This window comes from Apium graveolens, chromosome 9 (genome assembly GCF_009905375.1).
Source record: "Apium graveolens cultivar Ventura chromosome 9, ASM990537v1, whole genome shotgun sequence".
In the NCBI taxonomy this organism is placed as follows: domain Eukaryota; kingdom Viridiplantae; phylum Streptophyta; class Magnoliopsida; order Apiales; family Apiaceae; genus Apium; species Apium graveolens.
Window position 1 is genome coordinate 241,386,017 of NC_133655.1, and position 13,509 is coordinate 241,399,525.

The window sequence follows — 13,509 nt, forward strand, 5'->3', positions numbered from 1 at the left end:
CGTGGATGCGAAGACGACACTCCAACTGAAGGCTCTGAGTGATCAGCTGACACGGGAATAAAAGAGTCGGCCATCACTGCTATCTGAAATTATATCGCAATATAAGAATCTCGTTCCATAACGCGAATTACACTAATACCTGATATACCGAAGCACTCAACCTCTCAACGTTCTATCATCCTATGCCTTACTTCTATTCCTAACCCTCTACCCATTCCCGTCAACCTAGGCTTGTGTTAGTGACTTATAACCTGTAGCTCTGATACCAAACCCGTGGCGCCCTCCAAACCCGGGTCAGAAGTTTGGGGTCCACACACACCTTATTTATAACCTGCTTATAACAATATTAAAGATAATAATAATATATGCAGCGACCCTAATTACCAACCACCACGGACCGCAACAGGTTAAAGTATGCACACAAGCCAAACACACTAATATATTACAAACCGTTCAAATCCCAACTATTTCAAACTCAAACTGAGTATTAAACATGATTACAAACTTTTACAAACATAAATTATCCCAAAAGAAGCCTACTAGCTCAGCTTTCTCAACCTGAACCCCTAGCTCTCGCGCTGGACTGGGGATCCTCGCTACCAACTGGTTCCTTTTTAACTGGAAAGAATATAAACAACATCGCATAAATGAGCTAACTAGCTCAGCAGGTCACAATGACAAAACTGAGAATAATGATCATCAGGTGAACATGATTATGATATCAAGTGAACAATGGATTATGATTTAGAATTGGATATTATACTTTTAATTTAAAAACCAAGGTTAGGCTGCTGATCAGTCACGCACTAACCCCGAGCAAGGCACACAGCATTGCTCTAACTACTGGATCCAAGGCACACATTGGCCTAACTTGACCATTATATGGTCTGACCACGAATCTGGTCCACAATTTTATAAAAAACAATCCAATTCTAACATAATAACAGAATATGCAATAATAAACAATAACCGGAATCATTAATAATAATAAATGTTTAACAATGAAAGGGTTTCAATCCTTGTAAGGATCAATAAGGCAATTTAAAAGCTTGGATGCTGGGTAATGAAAGAATTGGATAACAAAGGAATCAACATTTCAGGGTTTCAAAGATTTGGGCTTTCAAAGCATAGGATACAATGGTTGAATGTACAAGTAATTCAGTTTAGTGTTTGGGATTTTGTTTGCATGTATTTGTGGAGAAGTATCGTGTACTTGAGGTTCGTGTTTGGATATACAACAATCAATGGTCTAGAAAGAATAAGGTTCATGGCTCAAGAACAATAACTGGAATCAGGGTTTGGGTTCCAGTGCTTCAAAGCACTTGCAATATCAACATGACTATCAAGTACAACAATATCTCGAGAAAGATCAGAACACTTGCCTGGTATTAGCTTACTACACTGCACTTGCTTCCAATCACAACCGTCTTACTCCTCAACTATCTGTTTCCTTTTCCTACGTCTTGCCTCTTCTGCTTACATATCATAAGCATCTATCAATCATCGACTCATAGAGTTCTATTCAACACATACTTCTATTTACCCTTCGTTTTACCCAAATCCGATTAACGGATTGAAAGTTATGCAATAAACAGTAAACATCAAATATATAAACCGACAGTCAATCAACAAGTCACGTATAACACATAATACATCACATAATCAATGACATATCATTTATAAAGACATTTCGGGTCATAAATAGGCTTTCTGGTATTTAAAATGATTTTTAAAACATTTTTCGGAATTAAAACGGGTCATTGGATCAATTTCGGGTTATTAAACAAGGTTCGGTTGGCCAATTCTGGCTCCGAAACAATTTTAGAATAATTATCGAGCCTTAAAAATAATTTAGAATAATATTTTAAAGCTCCAAACTATTTTTTGAAATTTTTAAATCATTTTTAAATAATTAAATCTAATTAAATAATTAATTAAAAATCAATTAATAATTAATTAAATCAATTAATCAATTAATTTTCGAATTAATTGACTAATTAATCAATTAAAAATTAACTGAAATTAATTAACTAATTAATTCAGATTTATTTGTGAATTAAAAATAATTTTCGGAATTAAAATAATAATTTTTAGAATTTTCAGAAATTAAAAACGAATTTTTATAATAAAAATAAATAGGAAATATGATTTTTAAACATTTTTAAAACAGGAATCCAATTTTTGCAAAGTCTGGAAACTTCAGGGACTAAACTTCATCATCTACAAAACTACAGGGACCAAACTGCAATTTTGCAGTCTAGTCGCCGGAAAAAGTCGGGGGTGGCCGGAGAACACGTTCCCGGCGTCCTCACCCCACCAACACCTCCAGATCAACACTACACAACACCAGGAACTTGTTCATGCAATCAAAACATTCTAATCATCCCTGTTCTGGCCGGAAATTGGCCAAGAACATCGCCGGTTTCCGGTGAACATCGTAAATCTTTAAAACACAACTCCCTTCAATTCAAGCATCCTCTGTTAACGAGCTATATGTCAATCGATTGCAAATTTCATAAGGAACACAACCCACTATAAATCAACAGCTAATAACCCCTGAATCAAAAACCCCCAAATTTCAATTGAAAACATTCATACGGGTTATAAACCCTAATTTTAAAATTCGAAAATCAAACTCAAATTTGAACATGTTATTGAACTCCAAATCAGACGTATGACATATGAAAATCATCAGGAAAACAAGCTCTACAACATGCAATCATCAAATCATACAAACAATCATCCGAACAAAAATTCATATTTTTAATAAAATAAATTCGAAAATAAATAAATTTTTAGAAATTAAACCTTTGATTCTGCAGGTGTATGGATTACAGATTCTGATAGAGCTTCTCAAGACCTTCAAATCCAGTACTCGAGCTTTTCAAACAAAGATCAATAACACCTTCAAAAGTTGGTTTGATTCTTGAAACAGGTTATGAATATAGGATTTTTCTCTGTAAAATTATATATTTATCTGTCTGCATATGATTTTGATACGAAATAAAATACGGTAAACGGCTATTTATAATTACGGAAAATTAGTATCCCGTTGGATCATTCCGGATATAAAATGGTACATTTATTTATAAAAACTGATCCAAACGGTATCGGTTTTCGGGATAATTATCCAAATCAGTACAATTTATACTGCGGTCTTGGTCTCAGCGCCTGGTTACACGTATTACGAAGTGATAATTGTGATAGTTTAATAAAAAGCTCCCGTTTATCAAAAATACGGGTTTTATTGATTTACCGAAACGAATATTGTATCGAAAATGTTGCGCCGGGACCCGCGCAGGACAAACCGTACGCCGGATCGAAAAAGTCAAAACATGGAATATGCTCGGAATATTACAATTAGGTTAGGAAGGAGTTCTCTAAAGAGTTTCGGGTTCCAAAAATATAACAACGGTTGACGTCGGTTGGTTCCCGTTTTTATAAAATAGATTTTAATTACCCGGAAAAAGATTTTAGAAATTTCATATGATTCTTATAAATCCATAAATCAACATAAAAATAATTAGGAAGATATGACAATTATCTATATTTTATTTTGGACATATAAAAATTAAAATACTCAATTAATATTATTTTTGAATATTCAAGTACATATATCACTTAACAATTAACTCACAGAATAGATACTGAACACACATAATAATTATTTAATAGCAAAAATAATTACACGATATATCCCGGATATTACAGCAAGTGCTACAAATACTGATGTAGCATAGAAAAAGGGTTTAGTACAAGCTTCTCATTCTTCCAAACCTTTAGAATTTGTTAAGAGAAAGCTTGTACTAGCTGAGTCAGAATCAGAGAATGAGGAAAATGCTACCTTATCATCTAAATTCAATAAATTAAATCTTGATTCTACTCAGAGTCTAGTCGTATTATCAACTGATGAGGGCGGTGATGCTATTCAAACTGATTTAATCCCGAGACTAAAGATCAAGAAGAAATTGGTCAAAACCTACATTGCTCAAAATCTGATGTAGATCAAGAAAGAAATTATTGAGGAGACACAGGGTGCAACTACTAGTATTGATCAGTGGACTAGCTAAATTACTGATGCACATGTGACAATTACTGGTTTTCCAGTAAAAAGGAAGAGAATGAGAGAGATCACTCATGAGCAAGTGGAGGAATCTGTCAAGAGGCTGCAGAAATAAAGATTATTTCCTGGATCAAGTACACAAGAATCTGTACTATAAATCCCGATCCTGTCACACAAGAACCTATACTTCAAAGTAGTACAACAGACATTATTCAAGTGGAGACTCTTGCTGAAAAGTCCATTCAAGAATGGCATGATGCAGCAACTGCAAAGATAATAACTGAAGTTGCCAAAGTCAATAATATCTTCCAGTCTATTGAAAGGCATACTTCAAAGCATAGAGCTGGTTTTCCTTTTGGAGCAGCTCAAAAGTTAAAAAAACTGAAGAGAGGAGTACACAAGAACCTGAACATCAAAGTCATCCAGCAACTCCTGAATCTCCTGCCCCATAATAACCACTACCTCAAAGTGGTAGTGAAGGCTTAACTCATGATCCAGTTGTCTTAGCAGTTGATCCTGAAGGAAGGGTACATCCAACACCTACATCAGCTGAACTTCTCTCAGTTTAACATTTGGATGTCTACAAAGAAGCTGATCCTTCAGAAGCACAAGGTATAAATACTGATTTATCTTTATCTGCATTTACTTTAAATACTGATTTTGTATTATCAGCATATACTATAAATCCTGATGACATGAATGTGGTTAGACCTTTACAAAGGAATACCTCTAGTCATATGATCACAGACAACTTTTCTCAGCCACCTCTTATTTCTGTAGGACAAAATTATCTGAGCCTTTCATGTGAGAATGAGAGAAAAGATTTAGAGAAAAATAGAATTAAAGAGAGGCATGATCCTTACCTGGTAAAAAGAGAGCTAGATGAGTGTTAGAATTTAGTTAATCCTTGTGAGGATACTCTGACTATTAAACGTTATAAGATGAGTGGTGTGAGAAGTAGTGAGACTACTTTAAAAAAATATAGATATTTAAATGTTTTTGTTGAAAATTTTGCAGGTGCACAAATTATTAAAGATACAGCTGCTGAACAACAGTTTGTAGACCCTCGTATAAACTCTGATATGCCAAATGCTGATATTCTCCCTGCAGGTCTAAGTACTGATACTTTCCTGCATTCCACTCATATCTCTATGTCATCCACTACAACAATCCCTGTACTTGCTGAAGGACTGTACACTCATTCTATTATTCCACCATCCATCACTCTCCATGTTATTGCTGTTGATGTAGATGCAGAATAGTCCATTCAAGATGAACCGATCATTATAGAATCACCACGACATTCGACTGGTAATGAGGTCTTGGAGATAAATGATGAAGCTCCACCTCATATGGCCACTATTATTGAAGATTTGATGTTAAACGTTGAGGACATGGCAGTTTCTGAAGCAGTGATTCTTACACATCTCTAATTCCTAATGATTTACTAAATACTGATGTTGGAGATGAAGTAGCTCAGTTCATACATGATCCAGTTGCTGATGAAGAATCTGTACATGGAAGTGAGTCTAATGATGGAGCAAATGTCAATGCAGTATTAGATCCTGATGAGGATCTTGATGAACTTTTCTTTCCTGAAGACATGCCTAAACATGAAAAGTAAAGGAGATTAGCTGAGCTTGATGCTAAGAACGGTAGAAAGTTTTCTAATGCAGAATGAAATTCTTATTGGAAGGATGCTTCTTATCCTATCTCTGTTGCTAATGTTTCTCACCATCTGAAGAGAGCAGAGAAGAGCATTGTAAATCTTGATATTCTGACTCATCTCAAGGCCTCTAAAGTATTGATCAAATCAGTTTAGCATACTCAGTCTCAAGCTAATACTCAATTGATAAACTCAAGGAATCTTTTCTTGAAAATAAGCTGACCACAACCAAGGAGATCCAAAAGTAGTTAGCACCTATCCTTGCTAGACAAGAGAAAATGGAAGTCAACCAAGCTAAGTTCAAAGCTACTCAAGCTAATCTAGTCAACTGGATGAGGTACAACAGTCTATGGAGCTCATTGTTTCTCTTCTGCTTGGTGATGATGCCAAAAAGGGGGAGAAAGTGTGGAAATCTAAATGCAAGCAGCTCCAGCTGAAAGATGCTGATGACAAGGATGGTACCGGTGGTGATGGTAAAGGAAGTAGTAAGAAGGAGTTGGTTTTGAAGAAACAAGGTAGAGATCTAATTAGTTTTAGTGGTACATCTAAAACCACTATGATCATTGTGAATGGAGAATCTAAACCAGGTGGAGAATGGAGGAGATCTGGAAGGCAAGTCTCAAAGACTGTGCAACGTAGGGAACTGACTATGATTGTGACTAAATTTCAAACTTTGAAAGTTACAAATGCTGATGAAGACCAAGGCATTCTGGAGATTGAAGCTGGTGCTGAAGCAAGTCAGTGTTTGCAAACACTGAAAGTAAAATGGAAGAAAACAACTCTATTCTACAAGGATCCAAAGATTCAAGCATTTGATTCTGAGGTGAGTAGAAGAATATTTGAAAGGGAGAATCCTAGAGTTGATATGGAATAACTTAGACTTTTGGAGGAAAAATACAAATCTTTGAAAATAGCAAATACTGATGTTGTCTTACCTTATGATGATATTCCTGGTAGCAGACCTATAAAAGGTGTAGTGATCAAGGAGGTCAGTCAAACTGATGTTGAAGGGTTTTTAAAGTCTCAAGCAATTTTAAATGCCGATAGGAGTTATAAGGAGAATGAGAAGATTGGTGAGAAATCAAAGCCAAATTCTAAAGCAAAATCTAAGAAGAAATCAGCGTCCAAGGTTTCTAAATCACAAACACTGATAGATCCAATCTATTCAGTAGTAGTAGCTCATGATGATGCTGATGAACAAATAATTCAAGAAGATGAAGCTAATCAGCTCTACAAAAGAAGAAAGATGATTCATGGAGCTGATTGGGCTGAGAAACAACCTCTGACAATGCTCAAGTTGTAAGAGAAACAAATGTTGAAGCTCAACCAGTCACAACCTCTGATACTACTCAAGTTGTTGACAATTCAAGAAAAATACAAGCTGATTTCACAAATCCTGATTCAGAAGACTTAAACTCTGATATGCCAGAATTAACATTTGAAGAAAAGAAGAAGCTACTATGGGGAAGCAAGACACCTGCACCAGTAAGAGATTCTTCTGAGACTATAAAGAAGATCTATAGTGGAAATTCTCAGTCTAGAAGAGCTAGTAGAAGAAGTGGCTTGGGACTTCCAAATGATGATACTTATGTTGCTGATGCTTTGATTCTAAGGAAGCCTGGAAATCTGACAAAAATTGGTGATAATACAAAGCTTGAAGATTTGAAGAAAATTAAATCAATACATATTATAAATGATCTAGTTGGTGAAAAGCTGATCTATTTTCCGGAATCTAGAAGAAGGCTGAGGCTTACTCAAGAGAACTTGAAGAATAAACCATGGCATGAGTTGGAATTTGTCACTACTTTACTCAAGGTAACCAACTCTACCAATGCTACTTGGTCTGAATTTTTTAAGAACTTAGTACACACGAAGCAGAGAGGAATGACATATAAGTCTAATTATATTCCAAAGTACATTCATGAATCTGGACATACTGTTGATATACCTACTGGAGGAGCCAAAGTTGTTAAGTCTGTAGGAAGAGAAGTTCTTACTGTCAATCCTGATGGAAAGAAAATTGGATTTCTGGAACTGGATGATTTGGCACTTGGGGAATCAAATCTACATGACCTTAGAGCTGATATTTATCAGAATGATGAATCTACAGATGAGCTCAAGGATATCAAACAGATAATGGAAATGTATGTAAATGTTCTTGAGGGTCAACTACTCAAGAAAAGCTACAGACTGTACTGAAATTCAAGACTGAAGATAAATTTTGGAAGTACTGACCGTAAGATAGATTATTTGTTTATATTTCTGCATTTAGATAGTTTTCACATCATCAATTTAGAACTTGTACATATTTTCATAATGCACAAGTTGGGGGAGATTGTTAGAAGAAATTGATGATATCAACTTATAAACTATCAGAGTTTATTATCAGCATTTGATATCAAAGTTTAGCATAAGATGACATCATCAACATATGTCATCAGTATTCGCTGATCAGTAATTAATATCAGTATTTAGTCACTTTAGCTAAAAGTCAGGAGATATCAAAGATGAAAAGGATTTGCAGAATTAAAGTCGGTGAAGGACTTTACGTCTAGTAGCAATCAAATTAAGGATATGTTTTATGATTCCTTATTGTAATATAATAGAATTCCTTATTTGATTGTGTAGATGTGCAGTATATAAGCACAGATTAGGTTAACACTTTATGTGTAGCGTATTGATATATCTTTTGTGTAACCTAGCAGCTCTCAAGGATATATGCTCATCCTTTGAGAGATTAGTTTGTAATCAGTTTTTATTAATCAATATAAAACTATTTATCCCGTTGAGTGATTATTTTGATTTATCTGCATAAAATGTATTCACCCCCCTCTAAAGTTGTATTAAGGACCTAACAGTATAGAATCCACAAAGGCTAGAGCGATGTTAAGTACCAAGCTGAGAAAAGAGTGGAATTTCTATTTCGATTGTATCAGTCATGCCTTTCTGAATAAGGTATCAAATTTTGATGTACTGCCTCTGATTTCTTTGTAAATTGGGTATTCTTTGACATATGGTCATGTTTTTTATTATGGCAATATTATTATGTAATTCAAGATAGCTAGGTTAAGTGACAAAGATGGTGTCATAGGCTATACTAGGTTCTTACAATTAATTTTTACATATCTTTTGCCTGATATTCTTTTGATACTGGTGAGTTAGTGTCATTTTTCCAAACTACATCAAAATCTATGCATGACTTGGCAAAAAGAAAAGATAAATTTACAGGAAAAAATGTTTTACCAATTGAGATGTGGCAATTTCTGCAAAGAAAAATGCCACATAGATATACAGTATCAAATCCTGATAATATGGGACAAAGCACATCCTACTATGTTCCTGACCCAAGTATCCCAGTTTCCAAACACTCTACCAAACAAATAGCCCCCTCTAATTTTTCTCAAAAGGATTCAGTTGTAAAATCTACACAACTAGCTGGAACTAATGTGTCAGGAAGACAATCAGGTTCAAGGGTTGTCTCACCTACATGAACTATAAATGAGGTATAAGGTGGAGAAAGGAAAGTGTCTGGCCTTAAGAAACACACACCATCAGGCTCAAGGGTTAGACGGGCACTTGCAGAGAAGAAAAAGAAAACAAGAGCAGGAATGAGTGTTGTAGTTCAAGAATCAAATACTAACAGTGATGAAACTCCTATTATTTTTAAATTAAATGTAAAACCAGTGGATGCTACCGGTACAGAAGAACATGAACATGCTGATGTTGGGGAGGCTGTTCCAAAGAAGAAAAGAAAATTGATGAAGCTAGCTGATAAGCTTCAAGCTAAGCAAGAAAAAGTCAGGATGCAAACTCAGCTACATGCAACTCCGGATCAATCAAGTTTGTATCCTAATCAAGAGAAATCATCTTTTCCTCGATACTGTTATATCAGTTCCTGACAACTTATCATATCCTGACTCACCTCCAGCCAAATTTATTGAAGTATTAGCCGAGAGGATGAGAGAGCTAGCATATTGTGTTGGTCTTGATAATATTGGCAAGAGAAAAGCTGAAGATAAGGCTATCTTCATGAGGAAGAAGTCAAAGGTGCAGTCTCCATAGAAAGAACACATCACACAAGAATCATTCTCTCAAAGTGAGGGTGCAGCTGTTAAGGCTAAAATCCCACAAGAACCAGTTTCTCAAAGTGAAAGTGCAGACATATCAATTCCAAGAACAATTCCTGACATTGCTCAAGATGGTCCTGATTCTATGGAAGCTAAAGTCCAAGCCCATGTTCAATAAAAGGAAGCTCATCAGGAGCACTTGGCCAAGCTGGATGCAGTGATCAATGATCTCATATTTGAGGGAAGTCTACAAGAACCTTCAACTCAATGGGTTGAAGTAGCTTCAAAGCCTCCTTTCACACAAGAACCATCAGTAAGTACCGATGTAGACAAAGCTGCAATTCCTGACTCTCAGTCAAATCCAGACGCTAGCCATCCTGATCCTGATGCTGCTATTCCTGACGCATCAAATCCTGATCCTAATGTTGAATTGGTTACTACAAAGGACAACACTGGAGCTATCTTGGTGACTCCTCTACATGTTCTACCAATGGATCCAAAAACTGAAGGAACAACTTTTACTTCTTGCTCTACTTTATCTGTTAGTATGATTATAAATAGACCTTTGCATGAGGATACCCCTATTTATATGACTTGAATGGTAAAATTGAGAAAAATATTACTCTTAACAGTAATATATGTGTGAGAAGTGATGAGATCACTTTAAAAGAACAGAGAGACTTAGGTGTTACTGATTTATCACAAAGTACTGGTATTCTTGATCTAAACTCAAAGGCAAAGTTGAAGATCCAATTCCTAATATACCTGATGTTCCCGGAGTTTTTAGCAGTGATTTTGATGATTCTGATGATGATGATCATGATGAAGCTCAACTTAAAGCTGCACTAGAAGCTTCTAAACATTCCAATTTTGGGTCTTCATCTGGACATGATGATTTAAATGCTCATAGGGCTCATGAATGAAATCACTACTGATGGATTGCAAGTGAAAGAATATCTTATGATGTAGTTCACACTCTAGTGGATCATGTTGTCAATACAATTGCAAATCTTGAGCTCAAATATGCTGTGAAGGCTACTTCTGTGTTGGTTAAAGGGATGCATTCTTCTCTCTCTACTCTCAAATATGCAAATACTAATTTGAAGAAGGAAGTTGCTAACCTTTTTGTGACCATCAAGGGTACCAATAAGCACAATGGCTTAGTCAAAAGGTTAATGAATGATAGACTAACTGCTATTGAAGCCTATCAATATGTCACAAATAAAAAACTGGATGCTATTTTCTCATTATTACAGAGTCTTGATGCCAAAAAGGGGGAGATGGTAGCTCAGACAAAATGTACACCAGAATCAGTTTTGAGGAAGGATGATGCCAATCCTGATAATGATGGTGGAAATCAAGGTACAGAAACCTTTGATGCTGTGGTGGTACAATCTAGAGCTGTAATTCAAACTCAAACACAAACCACACAATCAACTCATGTCTCTAAAGATGGTGCAAGGACTGTAAGAACTGAGACAGTGACTCAATCTCAGATACTGATAGAAAAGAAAATTATATCTGCAAATCCTAATACAAATTAGGTGATCATTGACAATCCTGGTGATGCTCAAAAGTTCTATAGGACCTACAAGACAAAGGCTGGTGAGATTGTCATTCTCTACCACAAGGACAAAAGGGTTGAAGATTTATTTGAAAGAAAAGCTCTTACTCAGTTGGCTGAAGAATTTCCTGACATGTCATAAAAAGAAATGTTAAAGCAACATGAGGAAATTCTAAGTCAATTGCAAGCTGAAAGTCAAGGTCCATCTAGAGGAAGGGAAAGGACTAGAGAACATAGAAGTGGTAGGAGAGGTAGAAGATGAAGAACTCAACAGTTAAGCCAATCCACTATTCCCACTCAAAGAAGGACAAGGTTTAGTGGAGTCAGGATTGAGGAAATTCCTGAGACATCTCAGTCATAGGTTCCAAGAATTCTTATTGATCCTTCATATCTCAATCTTAAACCTAGAAGAAATGCAATCAGACTGATAAATCCAGATATTGATGTGGCAAGTGAAGATTTAGATATGCATTTGGTAAGAAGATCAAGGCAACTTCAAATTGAAGCAGCTCTTAACAACACAAGGTCAAATCCTAACACAGGAAATCCTGACATTATCAATCCTGACAGTTCAATTCCTGATCCTGATTCAAGGTTAACTCTTGCAAATCCTGATGGTGTTGAATATGGAGATAAAGAATGCTTGGAGCACTTGAACATTCAAATTCTATTTATTTTTGTTGACTCTCACAATGTTGAAGTTGATAAAGAAGAAAGAAGACAATAAGATAAGAAGCAAGGATCATATATGCAGTGAACAAGGCAAATACTGAATTTAACAATATGCTTTGGAGGTCTAAAAGAGAAAGGTGGAGAATTTCAGATCCTACAGATCTTGCAAAGAGAGAGAAGAAAATAACTTACTTCCTTAAAAGGACAGACTACAAGTGAAAGAAAATTGATGAGGTAAAGTGTACTGGGAGTCTGAACTTTGTTCCTGGAGGTATAAGGGAGGAAAGAAAAGCTGAACCTGTAATGGACAACAGACAAAATATAACTTCATGGTTAAGACAAACTAAAACTCTCAGGCTGTCAGGACCACACACAAAAGCTGGAATCGGGCATCATGAAGTTGGATTTATGAATTCAAGAATGGTGAATTTTACATTACCTGATAGACCTGGTCAGAAAATTACAGTTGATCATCTTAATAGGCTTGAGGCTGTAAAAATTATCATTGACAAACATGATGGCTCAGAACCAAAAGAGAAGATAATGTTAATGCTGCAAGGAGATCAAGTCCAAGTACTTTCTTATGATGACCTGATGATGATGTCAACCAAAAAACTGAAATATATTCACTATCTACTGATGGCTGAAAATCAAGCTTCTAAGGATTGGTCAGATTTAATATTTTATGCTATTAGAAGAATAATTCTTGACAGAGGATTTCAATACTTTAGACACTACATTCCTATGTACATGAACATAAGCTATCAGGAAGTGAATATGAGAAGAGGTATAACTCTCTTTGAAACTTTACTTACTTCAAGAAAACTAACTCTAAATCCTGATGGTTTGAGAACCTGTTATGTACTACTTGATGAGATTATGATTGAAAGGACTCCAATTGGAAATCTGAGAGCTACCTGTTAGGAATTTGTTGTGAACTTGATGATAAATTAAACAAAACACCTTAGTAGATTTAACTTAGTGAATTTTATAGCACTCGACAGATGATCAAATATAGTCCCGACGGATGATTCAATATAGTCCCGACGGATGATGATTTGAGATCCATCGAGTGAGTAGCTTATGTAATAATAAGTATTGTAGCACATTTTTGCAAACAACTTTGTGTAGATTCTGTAGGAGCATATGAGTCATGTTAACTACTAGTAGATATGCAGAATAGGTTGATTAATTGTAAATATGAGATGTCTTGTAATTTTGCATAAGTGAAATGGAGTCAAGTGACATATATCTACCCGACGGATGATCAACAAAGCTACCCGACGGATGATCAACAAAGCTACCCGACGGATGACAAGCATGTACCCGACGGATGATGAAATTCAAATATCTGTTGACAGTGACAACACAGTCACATGCATCGAGTGTTTGCAAAAGGAATATGGCAGCCTGTTTAGCAGGGATTTGAGAACAAAGAAGCATTACCATTTCCATGCTATTATGAAGATATTCAAAG